Source organism: Tiliqua scincoides, chromosome 9 (assembly GCF_035046505.1).
Source record: "Tiliqua scincoides isolate rTilSci1 chromosome 9, rTilSci1.hap2, whole genome shotgun sequence".
Taxonomy (NCBI): Eukaryota; Metazoa; Chordata; class Lepidosauria; order Squamata; family Scincidae; genus Tiliqua; species Tiliqua scincoides.
In genome coordinates this window covers 35,201,708-35,224,842 of record NC_089829.1, presented here as the reverse complement: position 1 = coordinate 35,224,842, position 23,135 = coordinate 35,201,708, and the positions used below count along the sequence as shown (strand labels likewise).

At 42.4% G+C, this 23,135-nt stretch overlaps 1 protein-coding gene across 10 annotated transcripts in view; it reads right to left on the bottom strand.

Annotated features, from left to right (window-relative positions):
* Nucleotides 1–23,135, bottom strand: part of ZNF536 (zinc finger protein 536) — a 551,190-nt gene that overhangs the window by 340,408 nt on the left and 187,647 nt on the right. For all 10 annotated transcript variants that reach the window (XM_066636754.1, XM_066636757.1, XM_066636763.1 and 7 more), the window contains exon 4: nt 20,346–20,462. The gene's annotated coding sequence lies outside the window, so the exon portion shown is untranslated. The remainder of the gene's footprint in view (nt 1–20,345; nt 20,463–23,135) is intronic.

The following is a 23,135-nucleotide window of genomic DNA, read 5'->3' as shown; positions in this document are numbered from 1 at the left end:
TGGAAAAGGTGCAAAAGAGAGCGACTAAGATGGTTACGGGGCTGGGGCACCTTCCTTATGAGGAAAGGCTACGGCGTTTGGGCCTCTTCAGCCTAGAAAAGAGACGCTTGAGGGGGGACATGATTGAGACATACAAAATTATGCAGGGGATGGACAAAGTGGATAGGGAGATGCTCTTTACACTCTCACATAATACCAGAACCAGGGGACATCCACTAAAATTGAGTGTTGGGCGGGTTAGAACAGACAAAAGAAAATATTTCTTTACTCAGCGTGTGGTTGGTCTGTGGAACTCCTTGCCACAGGATGTGGTGCTGGCGTCTAGCCTAGATGCCTTTAAAAGGGGATTGGACGAGTTTCTGGAGGAAAAATCCATTATGGGGTACAAGCCATGATGAGTATGCGCAACCTCCTGATTTTAGGAATGGGTTAAGTCAGAATGCCAGATGTAGGGGAGGGCACCAGGATGAGGTCTCTTGTTATCTGGTGTGCTCCCTGGGGCATTTGGTGGGCCGCTGTGAGATACAGGAAGCTGGACTAGATGGGCCTATGGCCTGATCCAGTGGGGCTGTTCTTATGTTCTTATTGGATAAGTTCTAAAAAAAAAGTGGTGACTTTTAATCTTCTCCTCTGGCATGCAAGAAGAGGAGAGTTCACAAGCCCAAAAGGAGGACTGGCAGCCCAATCCTGAGTTTCCCGGCGTGCAGGGCTGCCGCAGCATCCTAAACATGCCAGGTAGCCACCGGTGGCTCCTTGGGGGAAGGTGACATTTGTCCCCTTCCCTTGAGTAAGAGAAGTAGCCCCACAATGGTGCTATGCAGTTCTGCGGCAGCTCTTTAGCCAGTGTAGAATCAAGGAGCCCTGTGTTGGACCATGCGGCCCAACATGGAGTTCTGGATCCAGCAGAGCTGAGCTCCACCAGTCCCGCCCCCTCCCGCCCTGCCATGGCTTCCCCCTCTCCTCCCCAGAGCACCTCCTTCCTGTTTCCCCCGCCCCATCTTACCTTTCCCAGGCTCGTGCTGGGCTAGCTCGGCTGGGTCCACAGTAAGGCTCACAAACGTGCCTTATGGCACATTTGCAACATTGTGCGCAGGTGGTGAGTCGATGCACAAAGATCTGGATCAGGCCTTGAGTTTTTTACAATTGCCTAAAGAAGCATTTCCCAAACTCCTACAAAGGAGTTGGGAACACTGTAAGTGTGTTCAGGGGAGGGGGGAAGGCAGCAAGACAATCCACAGGATCGCGTTGCTGCTGGGGATGGGAGTTTTCTTTTTAACTTACCTGCAGCCAACATCACAGTCCTGGGGGGAGTCTAGGGGGTCCAGGGAAACCTCCATCAGGCTCCCCATGACTGCAAAAGTCTAAAAGAAGAGAAAAGACAGACACTTCCAGTTTCCAAAACCAGAAGTGCCTTTTTTTTTTCTTTTTTAAAGACTTTTACAGGCACAGGGAGCCCAGTGGAGGGCTTCATGGACCCCCCCAGACCCGCCAGGACTGCAGTGCTGGCTGCAGGTAAGTTTAAAATTCCCTCCCATCCCCAGCAGCAGCACAATCCTACTGGGGATCGCATTGCTGCCTTCCCCCTCCCTGCACCTTAAAGTGCTTCCCTGACTGATGGGTCGTGGTCTAAAGTATGGTGATTGTCTGAATGGACTTCGGTTTTGAAGAAAACTACACCCTATCATTTCATGGCAAAGAGGAACAAAGTGGGGCATCTCATGTCACTGCAGCTTTTTGCGATTATGAATCTCTCTTTTATATAGCTTTTAAAAATATAGGTGTCTGATTTTGAGTTAGGAGTTGGCAAGGGTTCAGTTTACTTTCTGACTGATAATAAATATAATGTTCTTTCTGTTTAAAAAAAATTATATCACTATGAATTTCATGGCACTAATACTTACTTTTACCTCAAAATCTCCAACACCCAGGAGAACTCAGGTGGCTACAATATGTGCATGGACTTTTCATGCTCACTGGGCCTCCATATTCCACGAATAGGTTTCCTCATAAGCAAAGGAGCACTCCCACTACAGGCATGCCACTAGCATTACCTGAAATGATATTGTGTAATAACAATCTTTGACATGAAGGATAACAAAAGATCAGAGACATGGTTCAGAGACATTCAGTTCTGTGTTTTGTGCTTAGTTGCTATGAGGATAGCATGTTTACGCTTACTGGTTAGAAAAATTATTAAAGAAGCTATTCAGACCAGATGCAATGCGGTTTTATATGATATAGAAAAAACTTCATTTATCTAGAAAAATAGATGGATATTCAAGAGTGTGGATAAATGTGTTACTATCTGACACAATGTCACATAGGGATATGCAGCCTGTGCAAGTAAGAATTTCAGATCTTATTCCTTTAAACTGATAGAATGGAATTGCAAAAAAATGCACAGTAATAAACTGATTATGCCTCTAATCAATGGATATTGGTATAAGTGCCAGGCATAAGACGTAAGTGATTCCATGTGTTAATCATAAGGCAAGCATTTGCTTCAGCTTGCCTGCATGCAACCAGAGAATAAAAATTCAGCATCACTTCAGAATAAAACATCCTAAATGGACTTAACGAGACATTTAATTCAGAAGTATTCAGAGATAAATGAAGAGTTGAATGCATATATGTCCTTTAATGTAAGCCAGGGGTAGTTTTCTTTCCTGGCCAGGCTCCTGGTGGTCCCTAATGATCTTTATCTGCTATCATTTATTTCAATGAAACACCCATCCCATTCTCAAAGTTTGAGACTGGAGTAATACATTTTAAAGTGGAATACTCTCTTTTATAAAATCTGATTACACTCCATGGTACCAATTAAAACAGCCAAACAGGAAAATCATGATCCCAGACTTTACTGGTTGCATGGGTTACTTAAATGGTTACTTACTGGTTGCTTAAATGGACAGAGTTTCAGGATTTTTACAAAAGACAGAAACCTCTGGTTTTGGTGAGCCTCCAAAGAGAAGAGTTCCATACTAGCCTAGGAGGCAGAGGATGGTTAATTCCAATAAGATAAGTGGTAGGATTCAAGCCTGCCCAGAAAGCCATGACCTTTCACCCTGCCTCCTGATCCCAAATGTATAAAGCCTGGTTGAAATCCTGTGAATATCACAGAAATCGTGGGACAGTGGTTGAAGTGTTGGACTAGAATAGGGAGACTTGGCCTCAAATGCCCATCACATCAGGAAGGTCACTACAGACACTAGACCATTCAATGTCTAGTGTGCCTAACTCACAAAGCTGTTGTGAGAATACAAGAAGTTGAGGAAAAACCAGGTGCCAACCTTTGTGGAGAAAGGCAGGATAATGATGCAATTAAATAAATCAGTGCAAACCTGCAAAACATTTAAAAAGAAAACCCAGGGGAGCATGGGGTGGCACACATAGTTCTTTCTCCCCAACCCACCTTTTATCCCAACACTTAAGGACAGAACCTGAGCCTGCAGCATGCAAAGCCTTTCTCTGTTGTTGAACTGCAGCCCAATCCCTATTTGAGCGCACGGAGAGTACCCATTTGCTGTTCCCTAGAGGAAAACTCACACCCCCTGCAGATGCAATTTGCCACTATGATTTATCCATCCATCTGCATGACCTCTCTCATAGGACTGCTGTGCAACTCTCTTAAGGACTGCATGCTTACTACGTTTTAACACAGTGTTTCTCAAATGTTTTGAGCTCAACCCACCCTTCTAAGCATCTGCTGCCTTTATTTTTTATTTTTATTTATTTATTTGAAAGATGTATACTCCCATCTTTCTTCCAAGATTCAGGGTGGCTTACAACATAATAATTAGAAACATAACAATCAAAAAATTAAAAACAGATGAACAGCTGCCAAAAACAGAAAGGACCAAAAAAGCCACCAAAGGAGCAAGAGGCAACCAACATAACAAAAGCAAGAGGCAACATCACAGCAGGTCTTTACCCACTTGTGGGTCTTTGCCAGTGTTCATAGGGCACAGAATTTCATGGGCACAGGCAAGCAGTCCTGGTGGTGGGGTACAGCAATGCTTTCTGCAGAACTAGGACTATTGGGGGGGAGGCAGGTTAATTAGTCTAAAGTGGGCATAAGATCTCTAGAGAGGTTTTGATAGGCCAGAGTTTTGTTGGTTGGTTTGACAAGGAAAATTTCCTAATGGAGATATATTTAATCTCTGATCTGCATTATTATATTATTGTGGGCATTGTTCCACTAGTTTTACTGTTTATTATGAACTTTTCTGTCATTTTGAGTGCTCCAGAATACTGGGGGTGGGAGGGATATAGATCTTCTAAATACATATACTTAGAGAGAGGGCAAGACTATGCGTTGTGGGGAAGGAAGGTACACACGAATTTTACAAGTCAAGTGAATATCAAATCAAGTCAAATCTTTGGTTCTAGTGTCTGTAATCATAATTCTGACAGCACGTGACAAACTCAACTTTTAAACATGTTTGGGCCTATTCAGTCCTATTGAAACACAAACCTTAAAAAGCAGGTGTATTGTTGCATGCTTGTAAATACAATGACTGATAAACCTAAGAGTCATACACATGATGTGCAAATGTGTGCAACTTTGTCTTGACTTTTTAATTTAGGTGTGTATAACAAAACAATCATGCGAAGAAGCTGGAATGTCAGATCTGTGAGTTCTTTTCAGGCCACTTTTCATTTCTGAAATGTTCCCATCTGCTTTCATTTCCACAGAGAAAAGACAAAGGTTCCTACATCTTTTTCCCCGCAAGAGAAAAAGCTGCTGTGGGATTCTGAATGGCAACACAACAAGTGAGGAAAGGCTTCTGCAGCCTCTGTGCCTTGTCTTCTATGAGTCTTCCATTCAAGCAGCCACCTGTGGCTGCTGCTCATTTTTAAAAAGTCAGAGTGAAATTTCATTGGAAGCTTTCCTCTTCAGAATCTGACCAAGCTCAGTTTTTTCTGCCATGACTGCCATTGACTCTCCAGGGTTTCACAAAAGGGACTTTTCCAGTCCTACCTAAAAATATCAAAGATTGAAACCGGGAGCAACATCAATGAGCTATCATCCTCCCCATACAGTCCACTGCATGCTAGTTTGGCCCCCAGTTAATGGGGAAAAGGTCAGAACACTGTGCTTCTCTGGCAAACGGAAACTGCCTTTTTTAACCTTTTGCTATGTAAACTGCTTTAAATACTTCTCTGTTGAAAAGCAGTATATAAATATGCATTATCATCATAATCAAGGATTTTTGCTCTTCATGACAGCAAAGAGAATCACCTTTATCTAAAAATATACACACAGACAAAGCTTCCCTCCGACGGTGAGCTTCGTATAGTCAGAAGGGTTAAATTTATGTTCCATTGCAACCCCACCCCACCCCCCTCTCCTTTTTCTTCTTCCTTTTGGTTTCATCTTCTCGGTAAAACACATAACTTAAAATGAAATCAAATATTAAAAATGACAGACTATATAAGTGCTGTGAGTAACTTCAGGTCACGGAGGGAGGGAAATGCAGGCAAGTTGTCAGGCACTATCTGTCAGAGTGAATTAGAAACAATCAACAGAGACTGAAAGGGAAGGTGATTGTTATTAAGCAGTGGGGCTGTGAGCAAGCTACCCAGATGTGGTCATGCATATAAAGAACAGGAAACAGCAGTTTAATTCAGGAAGCAATGGCGAATAGGGCAGCACAAAGGATAAAAGTCTTTTGTCGCTAATAAGCTGGAAGTTACTTTGATAACAGCAGGGTTAGAATCTAGAATAAAACGGATTTCTTTCCCCACCATACACCATTAATATCACAGAAATGTGGTTTTAAAAAAGGAATGTGTGGCAGGGTAAAGATTAGTTGCTGGGCCTCTGCATCAACAGCGATACAATGTCACAGCTCATATTATTAATTAGGAAACCTCGATTGGCTACATCTAGGTGAAAAGAGGGGGTCGGTCCAGGGGGGGAGTTAACTCCTTTACCTCTGCAATATGTTCAAAACTGGAACTCTGCACAATGCTAAATAATAAGTGCATCATTGTTCCAAGAGGTGCCCCTGCTAAATGGTTTTGTGCTTCGCCCCCCACCCTTTTCGTAGCCCATGGGAAAGGTGAATAATTGGAAACAGTCTAAATATAATGAAGACCATTTATGTGGTAGCTAAAAATAATTTTGCATGCAGACAGGGCTTGATTTCAGAAGGGGTGGAAGTGGAAATAAGAACTGGACGTAAGCAAAGGCATTCGGCAATTATACTTTCAAGCCATAGCTGGGCAACAGCTTTCCAATGCTGAGATCACAGGGATTCTTGTTTTGTTGTTAGTGATTATTCAACATCAGAATTCCCTGCAGTGCATGGATAGAGTTACGTTAACATAAAATTCAAAGAGAAACCAAAAGGACAAATAGTTCATCTGGAACATGCCTGGCTAATAATTCATGGCAAAATCAGAGCCCCTGACTCAGGACTAGATGAATATTATTCAGAGTCAGCTAGAGCACAGAGACCTAGACATATTGGCGACTCTGGTGGAGGATGTTTTTCTGCCAGATCTCCTGTTCCAAAAGTTAGTAAATCATGTACCATGTGACTCATCTAAATTTTCAGACAGCAACATCCAGGCTGCTGATTTGTTATATGACAATGGTAGATGTGCCTATTTAGAGCAATTTAAAATACAGCTCTTCGAACATGCTAAAGAGTTTGATGTCCACAAGTAAGTAAAGAACCTCGGTGTATGGTTTTAAGTGCTTCTTCCACTTGCTTTCTTCAGTACTTGCTGAAGAGCAAGATGGTTGCTTACTGGCAAGAAGGCATGTGAGTTAAAACAGGAGGAATCTGTGCCCATTTTACATAGACAAAACTTTGACAGCTGTTTGAACACTTTAGATCAAAGGTTCCACCCTACAGGCAGAGAACAAATTGGTCAGGGTTATGGCCTTGCCAAAAAAATACCCAATTCATCCTAGAGCACAATCATATGCATGATTACTCAGAAGTAAGTCCCATTATGTTCAATAATGCTTACTCCAAGGAAAATATGTACAGGTTATGTATCCATTATCTGGACTGCTTGGGACAGAAAGGTGTCTTGATTTTGAATTCGTCTCAATTTTGGAATAATAGCATAAATATAATGAAAAATGCTTCTTCTTGCTCATTTCACTGTTACCCATATGGCTGAGGTATTCAATCTGTGTGTTGGGCCTCCCTAGTGAGGTGTGGCTAGACTCCAGGGGCATTGCCAGGCATCTCAGGAGGTGGCCGCAGCTGCTTTGCTCTTCTCTGCTCAGCTGCAGGTGCTGTCTCCTGACTTGCTGCTTGTCCGATGCTGAGAACGAGGTGGATGGGGCAGTGTGAGGTGGGGAGGGCTTGTGAAACGTGGTGGGGGAGGTGGGAGAAAAGGCTGGCTGGGCATCTCATCAGCACCTCATCACAGGGCGTGCTCCTGGCAGGCTTCAAACTGGGAGGGAAGCCTGACCTAGAGAGAGCAGGTTTCTCTCTAAAGCAGGGGGGGGGTGTCCAAATGCCCCAGCCTGCACCCTCCATCTTGCCTGGGGGGAATAGGGTGGCATCTGCAAGTTGGAGTGTATATGTGTGAGCAGCCCCCATCTACTTTGGGGTGAGTTGTAATCTTGCTCTGTGTGGCTGCAATCCTATCCACACTTTTCTGGGAGTAAGCCCCACTGACTCAAATGGGACTTACTTCTGAGACCTACATAGGCTTGGGGTCTGTGTCAGGTTAACCAAGGATCTTTACCTTTCTCTTTTTCCTCCCCCTTCAAAAAAGATAAAAAAGCCACTCTTGATGGCTTTGTCTCCAAAAATTGATTAAAAATAAAAACACCCATTCCTTTGCAGCCACCCCCCTTTTTCCTCCTGCCTCCTTTTTTTTTGGGGGGGGGGATTTACTTCAATTGTTAGCTGCTATTATAAGACAAAAGGCACAATCCTAGCTAGGTCTACTCAGAAGTAAGTCCTATTGCATTCAATGGGACTTACTCCCAGGAATGTGAGTTTAGGATTGCAGCCAGCCAGTCTCTGGGTTTCAGTTTGCATCAGTATGCAATTAGCAGATACACACAAAACAAAGTCTTCCCCTCCCCCAGCAAATTCATCACTTCTTCCCCCCCCTTTCCAAAACCCTCCAGGTGTGCTGCTAACAAACTCAGGGCACAATCCTAACCAGGTCTACTCAGAAGTAAGTCCTATTTTGTTCAATGGGGCTTACTCTCAGGTAAGAGTGGTTAGGATTCCAGCCTCAGAGTTCTGGCAGCTGTTTTTTTTTTTGTTTCTAGTGTATAATTATAACACCTTCATCCCCATTTTGGGGGTAACTGAGGTGCGGTGATGTAATGGGGAGCCGTGGTCAATGGCTGCAAGGATCAGGGGAGCCGCGGGCTGGAAAAGTTCGAGAACCACTGTCATATGGGTATGTGCTGGTCTTTTTGACATTTTTCAATAATGTCTGTACAGGTGCACAAAACAGAGCAGAGAATAGAACTTACAGACTGTATCTGCACTAAGACCTTCTAGTATTCACACTACGGAAAGCAAGTCTTGGATAAAAATACCTGGATTTCAGAATAATTTGGATTTTGGACGTCCAGATAAGGGGTAATGTACCGGTATAGAATTGTAACCTCATGACTCAAACTTGTGCATGTCTACTCAGAAGTAAGCCCATCTGAGCCCTATGGAACTTACCGCAGACATCCGCATATAAGTCAATCTCACAGATAAGTCAAAGGAAGGCTTTGAGCAAAAAAAAATCATGGAATTTTCTATAACCCTTTGATAAGTTGGAGAGGGTTTTAAACTTAGGGAGGTGTCTGACTATAGTTTTATCTGATTTTACCTGAGGCTACATCCTGAAAAATAACCTACTGGTAACTGCTACCTAAGAACTATAGTCTCTAATTTACTAAAAATGTAGTAAAAGATAATGAGATACATTTTTATTCTTTAACTTTTTAAATTCTGGTCTTCACCACCTGTTGTAAACACTATCAGAGTAAGTGCACTGTAAACAACATACCAGTAAAACACTGGTTCCCAACCTGGGATGCATGTACCCCCAGCAGCACTCAACAGGAACTTTATGGGTACTTGAAAAAGAACTGCAGAATAAGGCAGGTAGTGCTCCACAGTGCCTAGCAGGGCCAGTAAGCCAAGAAGGGAGGTAGTTAGTTGGCTGTGAAAGCCCCACCAATAGCTAGTTTTTGGTTATCAATTCATGTATGAATCAGTGATTGAAAATCAACACAGTATAAAAGCTGAAACATAATATGGAAAGTGATCAATCACCCAGAATTTCTCAGAACACTACTGATGCAAAACAGTGAAAAGGCATTGTCTTCAAACAGATATTCTTCAAACAGATAAAAAAAGAAAATACTGTAATGAATACATGAAGTATGAGTTTTTATATACAGAAACTGAGAGCTTATATTATTAATATTAATTACAAACATTTTGCTAATATGAGGGGTACAATTTATGGACAATTTGGCTGCAGCTTGCTAGTGGAGGGGTTGCCTTGGAAATTAACAGCCCTCTAATTATATCTGCATTGCTTCTCTTGGTGCCTTGCTTGAAAAACTCTGACCTCTGAGTGACCTTGCAGATAAGTCAAGGTGATGATCTAAGCTTGATTTATTGGCAGAAATTTCTCACCCTATAGGCTAGTATCTACCGTACACACAAGGATGTATGTATAGGAGTGCAGCCCCAAACCTGTAGAATATTTAAAAAAATATTCTGGTGGCAGTCTTGAAGAGAGACCAGCAAAATTTTGCAAATGTTTGAGAAGGTCTGCACTGGCCCAATTTATTATCCATCCTACTAAGGAATCAAAACAGCTGTCACACTTTGGTCCTCCTACAGAATGTCCTGGAATCCTGCTATTTTGCCTCTAATATAAACACAGTTCAACATTCAATTGAATTCACTGCCTAAGTTATGCCAACACGGGGAAAGTCAAATGCCAATTTCACACCCCATATTACCTACCAAATGTCATGCACATATATCTTTATCATAAGATTGTTGGGATTGCTGACTACAAATTGGGTCACATGTTGAGATCACCTGGAAGAGATTTTAGAACATCTCATTGTTTCCACATCTCATTGTTTCCACACCAGTATTCTCTGATGTGCCCCTATTGTGAGCCTTAAATTGCTCAGGGCTTTGCTTTAGACCTTTTTTCAATATCTGAGCATAGTTGTGTAATAACATAAACAGTGCAATAATACAGAATAGGATGTTCTGGTGCATGTGCAGAGTGTCCCCCATCACTGCATAACCACAATTATCCTAGCTGCATTTGAAAGACAGGGTAAGAACTTCCAGCCCAGAAGGTGCAACTTCCAGATACGTTTAAGCAATTTCTGCCCAACATTGCATATACACAACAAATGTATATCATTTGTGTACACTTGTGGGCTGGGCAGAAATGGGTTAAATATCAACAGCTCTTAATTTAAATATCAAGCACTGCTACCTTGTCTTTTGCTAGAATGAAACAAAGCATTTGTCATCTATATGAAGATAAGATTTCCACTGTCAGCTCTTCTGGCCCTGCAAAGGCTTCTGTGGGCCCAATGGCTGTAGATAGTTACTGCTTGAGCAAGCCCAGTGTTTAGCTGGTTCAGAGTAAGCAATAGCTCCAAGCAGGCAAAAGATACAACCTTCTACATTAAGGCAGAAAGAGATGCTGGAATCAGTCAAGGTTTTTGTTTGTTTTCCTTCTCCCTAGCCAATCCGTAGGTTCCTTCTAACCTCTCAGACTTTGCAAGTGGCCTTTGTGTAAAATTTACAATGTTTCTCGATGTCCTAGTTGTGAAGAATACAAATGAGGCTACCACGGACATGCCGTTATTTGACAAACACAAATCCATAAATGATGGCACACATCAATAGGCTAAGGAGCAAGGTGGCAATTTAAAAAAAGAGAGGGTGAGAGAGAAGAAGAAGATTGAGTGCATTGGTGCTGTATTCTTATTTAAAATCTAGAAGAGCACTCCACTGTATTGCAAATTAACTATATAAATATTTTTAATATACTTTAAAATGTATGTGCTCAATGACTCCTGCCAAGTTTGTGTACTGTGGACCACTTCCTTAACAGCAGCAACATTTATATGGTCATAACCAAAGTTTTTTTAATCTCTTTTTAAATTTAACACCCCATTAAGAGGAATGGGAGGAAGGGACATTTTCACCTTTACTTGGTGTTGTTGCTTTGAGTCCCTCTCTGTCTGGATGCAGATGCAAGAAGACAGCCTTCCATTGATTTACAATGTGCTGTCTCTAAAGACATAAGCCCTGCATCCCCCCTTCTTCTCCCCAATCACAGGCATTCCAGGATGCAGGTGTGCAGGAGCTGGTGTACTTCGTTAATGGCACATCACTCACTAACATGCCGTAAATGCTGGATGAAAACAATGGCTATTTTAATAGCATTTTCATTAGCTTGATGTGCTGTTGTGGAGTGAAATCTGGGCTATCGTTAAGTTCCTACAACACTTTGAAAACAGACAGAATCCTATTTAGCTGCCTACTGTGGTGACTTGGCATATGGAGCAAGAAGGACCAGAGGAGGCAGAAAAGGGCAAAAGATCAGCAGAGCAGGGCTTGGTTTCTGACTTAAGCTGTTGGTCATATCCCAGTCTGAAAAGCAATGATGAACTTGAACATAGAAAGTTACCTTGTATCACAGTATTTGCAAGTGGCCTTTGTGTAGAGTGGCAATTGTTCTCCAGGCAGCGTATTTTCTCTGCCCTACCTGGAGATGCCAGAGATTGAACAAAGGACCTTCTGCATGAAATGGATGTGCTCTACCACTAAAACACAGCATCATCCCTTTTCCAATGGAAAAAGCATCCAAGATTTCTGAACTCAGACCTGTGTGTCATTTTGTCAAACAGGTGTTCACGGCAGTCTGTATGTGGCCTGATAACTTAAATGTGGGGGGAGGAGTAGGGATTTGTAGTAGAGAATCAGCAACTGGGATAGAATGATGAACCCGCCCTGTACCTTCTGGCTCATCCATTCATGCCTTACCCTGACCATTTTTCCCAGGGGAAGGCTTATTTCTGGTCTTGGAGCTTAGCTGGGAGAAAAGGGAATTACAGTGGGGAGTGATTGCAAGGGAAAATCAAGACCAGGAGGGAATAATTAAACACTGTCACCCTTGCATTTTTCCTTAGGCCCCTCCTTTAGCACTGCAAGACAAGCATGGCACTCAAGATCTGTGCTTGTCCTTCACAACAAGTAATGCCACGCTTTTGACTATACAAGTTCCACTTCTCCTTCAGAGTTTCCATTCTTACAGCTTCCATAAATTGACTTGCTGTACCAAACTCTAGTTTGATAATGTAGAGCTTGTCCAGTACCAGAGTTTTCAGTAATCTCAGGTCATTTTGTAAGGCTTTGATTTCCAAGTGATTCCCTTTAGGAAAGCTCTCCTACATTTGTAGGTTGAACAGTTCCTGTACCTTTAGAAGGCTGATGGCAGAGCATATGTTGGCCCCAGAGTGTGATCTGAAGACCTATGATAAAACCACCTTACTGAAAGTCTGTGTTTGGTCTGTGCCCACCTGGATAGAGGATGTCTGAAAACAGGGTTGGCAGAATGGGCAGCAAAATGGCAGATGCGCTTCAATGTCAGTAAGTGTAAAGTCATGCACATTAGGACAAAAAATCAAAACTTTAGATATAGGCTGATGGGTTCTGAGCTGTCTGTGACAGATCAGGAGAGAGATCTTGGGGGGGGGGGTGGACAGGTCGATGAAAGTATCGACCCAATGTGCGGCAGCAGTGAAGAAGGCTAATTCTATGCTTGGGATCATTAGGAAGGGTATTGAGAACAAAACGGCTAGTATTATAATGCCATTGTACAAATCGATGGTAAGGCCACACCTGGAGTATTGTGTCCAGTTCTGGTCGCCGCATCTCAAAAGAGACATAGCGGAAATGGAAAAGGTGCAAAAGAGAGCGACTAAGATGATTACGGGGCTGGGGCATCTTCCTTATGAGGAAAGGCTATGGCGTTTGGGCCTCTTCAGCCTAGAAAAGGGACGCCTGAGGGGGGACATGATTGAGACATACAAAATTATGCAGGGGATGGACAGATTGGATAGGGAGATGCTCTTTACACTCTCACATAATACCAGAACCAGGGGACATCCACTAAAATTGAGTGTTGGGCGGGTTAGGACAGACAAAAGAAAATATTTCTTTACTCAGCGTGTGGTTGGTCTGTGGAACTCTTTGCCACAGGATGTGGTGAGGGCGTCTAGCCTAGATGCCTTTAAAAGGGGATTGGACAAGTTTCTGGAGGAAAAATCCATTATGGGGTACAAGCCATGATGTGTATGCGCAACCTCCTGATTTTAGAAATGGGTTATGTCAGAATGCCAGATGCAAGGGAGGGCACCAGGATGAGGTCTCTTGTTATCTGGTGTGCTCCCTGGGGCATTTGGTGGGCCGCTGTGAGATACAGGAAGCTGGACTAGATGGGCCTATGGCCTGATCCAGTGGGGCTGTTCTTATGTTCTTATTATGTTCTTAGGGTTGGTCTGCTAGCTGAATCTAGTGGTCCCGAAGTCCAGGACATCATCTTGGCAGGGGCAGCCATTAGTTCACTGGAACTCTTTAGTGGGTCGCTGCTGTTGGCCTACTTCTACTCCCAGTTGATTTTTTTTTTTTTAGGGAGCGAGAGGAGGAGAGGGAAAGAGGAGTTGCTCTAGCTTCCTTTTGAAAGAGAGAAGGAGAGAAGGAGGACGAGATAAGGAGAAGGAGGACAAGAGTGGTGGCAGTGCTGACAAGGTATCTTGCAGAGGGCATGAAAGAGATCAGGACAAAGCTCAAGGGAGACTGAAAGGGAGCAAATGGTAGAAAAAATGTGGAGGGAGCAAGGAGGAAATTTGAGGGTAGCAAATGGCATATGAAGGGAAAGTGGAGATGGTGAGATGCACAGGGGTGGCAGAGGGGGCAAAAGGGAGATCAATGGGTCAGAAAAGGCATGCAGGAGATTCAGAGGGAACATGCAGGAGATTGGAGGGATAGAATTATGTGCAGTGTGCTTTGAATATGGCAGAAGACAGCAGGTGGACTTGGCCCAGATGGCAGGTGGGCTTGGGCCAGGCCTGCCTGGAAACACCATGTGCTCTGCCTTGTTACAGCATGGAAGAAAGGTGGGATGGAAATAAAATACATACATTTTAAATAAGCATTCAGGCACAGGTAGGAACTGCAGAGATACAAAAAACTGCACCAGTTGAAATTCTCTCTTCTGCCTGATTTTTACAAAGATTGCAATTTTGTCCTCCACTGCAGCTATTCATACTAACCACCAATTTGTAAATTCTACCCTGCCCCTTGTGATCAGAGATTTATTTCTGTCAACAATAAATTTTGCTTTGTTACTTACGAAAGAAGTAACATAAGGGGTTGTATAACTCTACTAACTGTATGATAGATCAAGGAAAAGGGGGCTGAAAAAGTTGCAGAAGAGATATTGATTAACATTAGAGAAAGTCCAACAAGGGAAGATGTACAAAAACTGACACACTTTATGGAAGGTCCTTACTACCACCAATGCAAGTACATTACTACCACAGTAGCTGCAGTCGTTATTATCATTGCCTTCTAGTGGATAGCGTGTAAAACTTGGGAAACTGATATTCAGCAATGGATCTGAAGTCAATGGCATGTGATTGAGCATCTCGTTGTAGTAGCAACTTACAGCACAAGTCTCTCAGGGCGCAATCCTGAGGCGTCCTTGGGCCGGCGCAAGTAAGGCACATTTGCACCTCCTCCAGCACGCCTCCACACGACAGCCTGCAGAGGCTGACTTTAGCCACCATGCTGACTCTGTGCAGTCTTGCACTGGCCAAGCTCAACCAATGCAAGACTTTGGAGTGGGTGGGGAAGAGGCGAGAGGGAGGTGTTCTGGGGTGGGGGGAGGGAGGGCGGTGGGCGGCCCCGGGAGCAGGCGGGAGAGAGCAAGGTGGGGCTGGGACCCGGCCGTTAAGACGGATTCCAACCCCAATCCCCGAGCAGAGGGGAGTGGCTTCAAGTTGCTCCACTCTCCTTGGACTTGTGCCACCTCCTGAGGTGGCACAAGTCCAAGGAGACCCATAGAGACTGCAATGGTTTTTTTCCCCCCTTACCTTCGGCTAAGCCACTGTGGTGCCCTAACTCGCACTGGATACAGCGCAAGCCTCCTGGCTTGCCTGTTCCAGCACAAGCTAGATTGTCCCCTCAGTCAACTTTCAACACACAGTGACATCACAATGGCCACAGGACTAGGTGACCATAAGCAGGTCACACTCTCCTAGTTTTAGTGCACTTGGAAAATAGGAGCAATTGTGACTGGCCTCATAGTTGCTATATGTTGTCACTAAATCTAGAGAGTCTTAAGTACTAGATGGATTAAAGCAGCATTTTTTCCAGAGTGTTTGTAGGAATGCTGGGATTCCCTAAGACCCCTGCAGGGGCTCCACAAGCACACCATACATGGCCATCATCTGCTTAGTGCTATGCCACTCTGTACATGAGCCAGCACTCTGGGGCTCCCTGAGGCTCCACATATGCACTGGTAAGGCTCCCCAAGACTCTGTTTAGGAGTGTAAAGGGCTCAAAAGACCAAAAGTTTGAGAAATGCTAGACTAAAGGGTCAGTCATGAGATCATTTGGAAGCTGCTGTGATAGAGGTATGTAAGGTGGTTGTGAAAAATGCTTCTCATGGACAGGAGAAGCTACATGCTATTTATCTGATATCATCACATAAAGCAGAGTTGCTAGGAAGCAGAGGACTTGTAGTCCAGGGAGCCAGAGAGGTGGAGGATTAAGAAGAGACAGAACTGACACCCATCCCAATATCTTCTGCCAAAATTTTTGAGCAACCACTCTAGATACATGGTCCTGTCATACCATGGATGTCCTCCAAACAAGTTGGGGTCAAATGCTTAGGAGGCATCAATCAGAATCCCCAGTTATTTGCATCTTCTTTCCTAACAGAAGCCTATAACGTGAGCCGACGAGTGCTTTTCCAAGTAAAATGAGCCACTCCCCACCCTTGATTTTATACATTATCACACAGGACATCTGCACTGTCAAGTCGCTTGTTAGTGAATAAGGCATTTATCATATGTTCAGACTACACAAACAAGAAGGTCAATTTTGCTTCAAACCTATTTGAATGTGATTCTGCAACTGAATTAACTCCTGATTGAAAAGTTTCACAGTTTCAGCTGGCTAATCACATTTATTTTTCTGCATATGAAAACATGGTAATGAAATAAGCAGTTTGTTTGCACATTTTACTCTATATAAAGTATCTTTAGGCCCTGGAAAGCAGCTCAATAGGTCACCAGGTAACAATCTGGGAGTAAAAATGTCAGTGATTCAAGGTACTGCTAGATGCTTTCAGGGTCCAATCCTATCCAACTTTCCTGCACCTGTGTAACTGCAGTGCGGCCCTGAGGTAAGTGAACAAACTTTCCCTGACCTTGAGGAGGCCTCTGTGACTGCCTCCCCACCACAGGATAAAATGCATACCCCATTGGCACGACTGCACTGGCACTGGAAAATTGGATAGGATTTCACTCTCAGTTATTAGGGGTGTGACATAATATGAAAGATTTGATTTCTCTGTATTTTCATCATGAGCTAATCATTTGAAGAGATTGTTCATCTTATATATGGCATTTGCCTTACCATTCTTGATTCCTGTTCACCACAGGGTTAAAGCCCCAACACACCACACAGCGATCTGTATACGCTGTCCCACAGCTGCTAATTAAGTAGACACCCGTTAAGTGTTTGGGCCAGTGCCATGTTTGATGTAAGCATAGTTTCATGTGCGGGTTGTAGTACGAGGCCCATTTCAAGATGGTGGCTGTTGTGTCTTAGTGTGTCAATCCCATGGGATGGGTATCACTTAGAAACACTAAGAGGCAGTGGGAGCAAGTTGAAGTGGGTGGTGAGGAAAGAGAAGGGAGGGAATGCATCCTCTTCCTTCCTCATTGGCTCTTTCATCTTGCTGCCACTGCCTTTTGGTGTCTCGGTGCGGCTTGCTGATCAGGAAGCCAGTCACAAACACTAAGAAGCGGCAACAAGACAAAGAGGATTGCCTCTTAAATGTTTTTCTGTAGTTTCCCAATGGGGAAGTTGCAATGAGACACTAAGAGGCTAACACATCCTCCCTTCCCAGTACCTGGAAGAGACATAGTGATATCACATGATATGGTGAATCGCACAATGTCACTATGTTAGCTCCCCAGGTTCCAGGGCAGGTTGGTATGCCACTGCCTGTGTGGTTTGGGGCATATCTCTCTCACTCAGTTTCAGCTCCCATAATAGCAAAATGGGAACCACACAAACCCACCTCACAGGGTTACTGTGAAGGCAAATACGGTCGATACTGTAAAGTCAATGGAAACTGAAAATACATACATGGAAAGTTATGAAGACAAGGGTTTCTAATCCCGACATTCAAGTTAACTAATGATAAATGTGGCTTTGACCATGCACAGAACTTCCTTCACCTTTATCCAAGAGACAGTGAGGATGTGCGACATGGTGGCAGAGTTTCATGCAGAGTCTGTGGCCTCTAGGAAGATAGTGAGCCTGGCCCACCTCCACTTTGGAAATGAAGTATTGTACTCTGATTCCCATATTTGCACATGTAGTGTGGAAAGGATAAATGTATGCTAATGAGCTGACTGCCACGTGCATGGGCTACAAGAATCTAGGAGCAGCTCTGAAGAACACACATCATGCTCCAAGCATACATGCATTCCAACACGAAAGTGTCTTGCAAGGATCACAACATCTGTGTTTCAAAACATACCACAGGAGCCTGAAATATACCCACAATAATTTGTATTATATATTTATAGCAATATTTAATTGCTATATTGTTATTCGCCCTGGGCATACGCAATCCTGGGGGAAACAAAAATCTATTAGATAATTAAATAAATACCTAGCAATTGGATTACACTTTTTGAGTGTGCAAAGCACTACATATGTATTATCTTGACAAAATCCTGCTGTATGGAAAGTAAATATTATTCCTGTACTACAGTTGGGGAGCATCTTGCCAAAGGCCACCTAGTGAGTTCACAGCAGTGGTAAGATACTGACCTAGGGAAGTCTTGAATTGCTGTTCCACCACCATGTTATACCAGTCAAGTTATTATCCCCCCCCCCAAAAAAAAAAACTACAGATGTTTAAAAAAAAAATCATGAATGGGCACATGGATTTCCTTTCTCCTTACACAACTTCTTGCTCCAGCCTCTCTAATCCTCCGTGCAGGTACCAATTCATGACCACTGCATGAAGTATCATCCCTGAAACCAAACTTCTACAACCAATGTAAGAGTGAGATGTTGGAGGACTCTGAACTCTCCCATCTGTGCTTGTACTTCCCCAGAGGATGAATATGCTAAGTGGCAATTCCCTTGCTTGGCACATAATCTCTAAACCTTACGGCAATGGAGCGATTTTCCAGTCCAAGAAGAATGGCAGTTGAGATCACTTGTTTGACATACTGTGGGGAGCAAAACACTTACCTTATTAAAGGACTGCCCTCCAAAACGCAGCGTGGTTAAATAGAAGTGTTGCCACTGTAATTGTTCAGCAGCACACTGCTGATAATGTTATGAATTGCAGCTAATATCAGGTTAGTAAATTAATACGGGAGTATCATTTAGTGTTAATTCCAATGAGTTTCCTGAAGTTAAGTATATGAAGAGGGATTAGTTTCTTTGTAGACAGAAATGTGCTGAACAAGAATGACTAAAACACACACAGCAGTGAAGAGCAACGAACATTTAGAACTTGTGTAGCTGGGCTCATTGGAGAACTTGTCTCTCAAGCCACAACTCCTACAAAGAGGCCTACAGGCATCGAGATGATGATGTGTAAATCATTATTTCAGAATTAGGCAGTTTCACTCAAGGCCTTCTTCTGGCCCCTCCTAGAGGCTTATCTTTGTTTTCCTTAGAAGTCCACTTTTCTCAGAACCAGGGGGACGCTGTCATCCTAATGTTTATTAATAACACCTTAATAAATTAGTAATAAACCGTAATTGATAGCAGCTTTTATCAACTTGGCTAGATTGTCATCTGAGGGTTCTCCACAGCAAAGATTTAAATGTTTCATTTTATTTTTAACTTTCCCTTCTCTCTATTTCAGTAATGTCAGGCAAAGAGGTATGGTTTTACTGTGTGAACGAATCATGGTGTAGAATAATTTATGACTTAGGCTCAGGCTTTCAGAAAAGCTATTTCAAATCTTCACTTTGATTTGGTTGTATCAAACACTACTCAAAATAACAGCAGAGGTGCCATGCAAGTAGAATGCACCTGCTGTTCCTCAAGGACAGCTAGATGTACTCTGTGCCCAAAATTCAAATGACAGGCCATGGAAGTCCATTTCCACAAGCTCAAAACTTTGCAAGTCTGCATACATGTACTCAGTTCACATACATATGTCTATTGTATCTGAGATTTCTCAGAATTCACAGCATCTGTCACATAGGAGAGACTGGGTAAGACTGATATGGCAAGAGACTTATATGGCAAGACTGATATGGCAAGACCTTCAGGCTCAGAAGGTGCCTACATATTACATAATCTATGTTTAGAATCCACTGTGGCTTCTAAAACACTGCCTGTTCGTTTTAAAACAATTCCCTATATCAATGAGGACTAGTAATCTACTTATTCCTAAGTGACAAATGAGATTCTCAGGAAACAAAATGCTTTCCAATATATCAGAACCCTATATAGGTACAATGCTGCAAACCACAAAATGTTTAAATGGACAGGTTCTGTAGATCTAGGGAAACCAATTCCAGGTCCCACTGCCAGGGTTGTCTCTTTTCCCATTTAAAACTTATTTTTGCACATCAGATCTTCAGAAAGTTAAATTCAGCAAAGTAAATGAGAACTTTCTCCATATTATGGGGCAATCCCATGGATGAATGGGATACTCCCAAGTAGTATTCACTTGAACTGTTTCTAGAGAACTTTGGAGTCTGACTTTGTTTTTGACAGAAAAACATAGCCAAGATTCTGCTTGCAGTGTCATTCAAGTTCCACATTTGATCTCTTTCCTATACTTCTTTCCATCCCTTGCAATAAAGTTTTAAGTGCATTATGCTGTTTCTTTTCAGCTTACCAGTACAGTTCAAAAAAGAAAAAGAAAAAAAGGAATGCTGAACTTCCCATTCTCTTCAGGGCAGCTTGGTGAATGGGAGTTTCAAGTGATGAGGTCTATGAAAGAATCATTGTTAAGAGTATAGGGCTTAGTGTGAAAGAGGAAAATGCAGGGGAGAGGGGGTGGTAAAAGATGCAAGTCTATCTTACCTTAGCAGCTTAACTGCATACTTGTTTTAAGGACTGTCAGTCTGGTTGGAAATCACTCAGTGAAAGGATGCAGTTGAGCCTGGCACTGACAGATTGCCAAGGGGGTGTCCCACTTCCCTATCACAAAAGAAAATAAAGAAAGAGATGATGTAAAGTGAAATGTAACAAATTCACCAAATCACAGCAATATGCAGAGGTCAAGGAAATTCAACTGAAAAGGTTAAAGATGAAATCAAATCTGGTGTGTGAGAATGAAAATCTATCCCAGAGCAAGGCCAGTGGTGACGTGTTGTAGACAAGAAGCTAAATACTGCATAGCGCTGGGATCTTTCATTTTCATCAGATCAATAAAAGCTTATATTTATCAGGATTCCAAGCAGCTGCCACTTCTGACAACCTCCACTTTATTTTCTCCCTCCTTGTGCTAGATCAGGGCAAAGAGGAGCAAAAAAAGCAGCTTTTAATGCTATTTACACCTGAAGACACAATTCCATTAAGAGGGCCTGTTTTGTTAAAGAAACAGGGATTGATATTATTATATTGGCAGGAGCTTGAAACTCTCTTTGTTCTTCTCTCCATGTTTTCCCCCCTTTGCAATCCAGACCCAGCAAGAAGATTTTCTGACATTAAGTGCACTATTTTGTTCAAACTTACCATTTACAAAGAGAGGAAAGGCTTGCTGCTAAAACAGTTACTACTCTAATCATCTGTACAACAATATTTGCTATCAGGCATTCTAAATAGATTATCACCAGTCCATCTGTGTCATTATTGATTTATAAGGCTTTAAGCGGCTTTAAAATGGAAGCTTTCCCACTAAGGGGTTTCTTGTATAAATCAGAGCCGTACTCAAATATAGCAGCCATCACTCAAGAAAACTGTATTTTTTTCCCTAAATCATAACAAGAAGGAGAAAATGATAAATTGCTTGTAATATACTGATCCAAACTGATATGCAAATCTTGTTTTTTAAATATATGACTTGAGTAAAAAGAGGCATCATTAACATATGAATGCTATATGCAAATGATAGTGACAGAGCAGATGTTGGTGCATGTAATTGACCTATATTGAGAATTGCATCAGAACCCTTAACTCTATTAATTCACTACTGGGTAACTAGATATTGTCCAAAAACTACATTCTTTGAAACCATACACTGGAAGTAAATCTGACAGGGTTCCAAGGATGCTGGAACAAGGTCACTGTCACCCGTATTTTGCTGTCATCTGCATTCTGCTCCTTATGGATGACATCATCAAGTGCCTGTGTAAATCGATCACTTAATAGCATTTAGAAAATACTGCAGAAGGGAACAGGTTAGGGGAGAAAATGCCCCAGTTTTATTCTTTTTCTTGGCAGAAATGGCATACCTCTTAAACTGAGGGTTTTTGCATGAGTGCACTGTGAAACACACAGATGCCATTTTATTCCCTGTCTTTATTTTTCCCCTTCTTCTCAGAATGACATTAAATTGTATTAAATAGCCTTTTGTCCACAGGGCACAGACCACCCTGTATATGATAATGTATTAATGCCCCACGTTCTAACCACTGAGCTGAAACATTCTGAGACTTGGAGGGAAAGTATGAAGCCCCATTGTGTGTATTGCCTGCTAACAACTGTGACACATACTAATAGAAACATACCTAATAAATTACTGCTTTCAGGTCTACCAAGCTGACATTTCTCTGCAAGGGACAATTTTATATTTGTGGCACAGAACAAAATTGCTTCATATGAAGCTACTGTGGATTAGCATAAAAATTAACACTTAAATTTCAGCTTATTTTCTACCCTCTCCTCCTGCCACAACAATCAATTCCTCTTATAAATCTGATTAGATTTTATGATGCTTATTATTCAGAGCATGTTTCAACACAGCATTCACAGGCTTGAAGACTATTTGTTTAAATAGAAAAAAAGCAGCAGATAAATCTATAGGTATTTTTTATTACCCCATTCCCAACCAGTTTCTTTCTCATATTGTAACATCAGTAATTGATTGCACACATTAATTAACATGTAAGGTAGAAATTCTGCATTATGCGTGATTTATTTTCCTATCTAGTTAGTAGCACTGTCTGCTGACCTTGTGTTTCTAGGACATTGGACTCGATTCGGGTCCACACATAAATGCCAATGTTCATTCCCCCTGAAAGTTATTAATGTCAGATATGAAATGAGATTTTTGATTTCACCTGCTTACTAAACCACAAAGGCTGTTTTGAATGAGGCAGGCTTAAAAACACAGAAATCTGAAAATGATCAATTGCTGTATCTGATCGCAAGCAACTATGTTCGTTAGATCTAATTTAGCAGGGGAGAATGGCAACACTTTTATAACAAGTCCCGGTCAAAAATGGCTGTTAATTAAACAAGTCATGAAAAATGGGCATTAAACACAAAATGTCCCCGAGACATCCCCCTTTGTGATGACAGAAACCTGACCTGACAGAATGGCAAGTGATGTGATTTATTTCTTTAACTCAATGTTAAATTTAAAAAAGCCTCCCAAACAGTCAATATTTTATGATAAGGGATTAATGTAATTGCATATGGCCTGTTCCATAGCTTTAATGCGAGTATGAGCTTCTGCACTTGCACAGGGACACGTGTGTGGGGCTGGTCCCAACACTGACGTGGCTTCCTTATGTGGGAGCTCCATACAATGAATGGGTTTCCTATGTAGGAAGCTGCAAGATCAGAGCTACTGACCACAATACAGTACTGTAATATCTTTCATAACATGAGTAATCCATTATGAAAAGTAGAGCACTGTGCGAAACA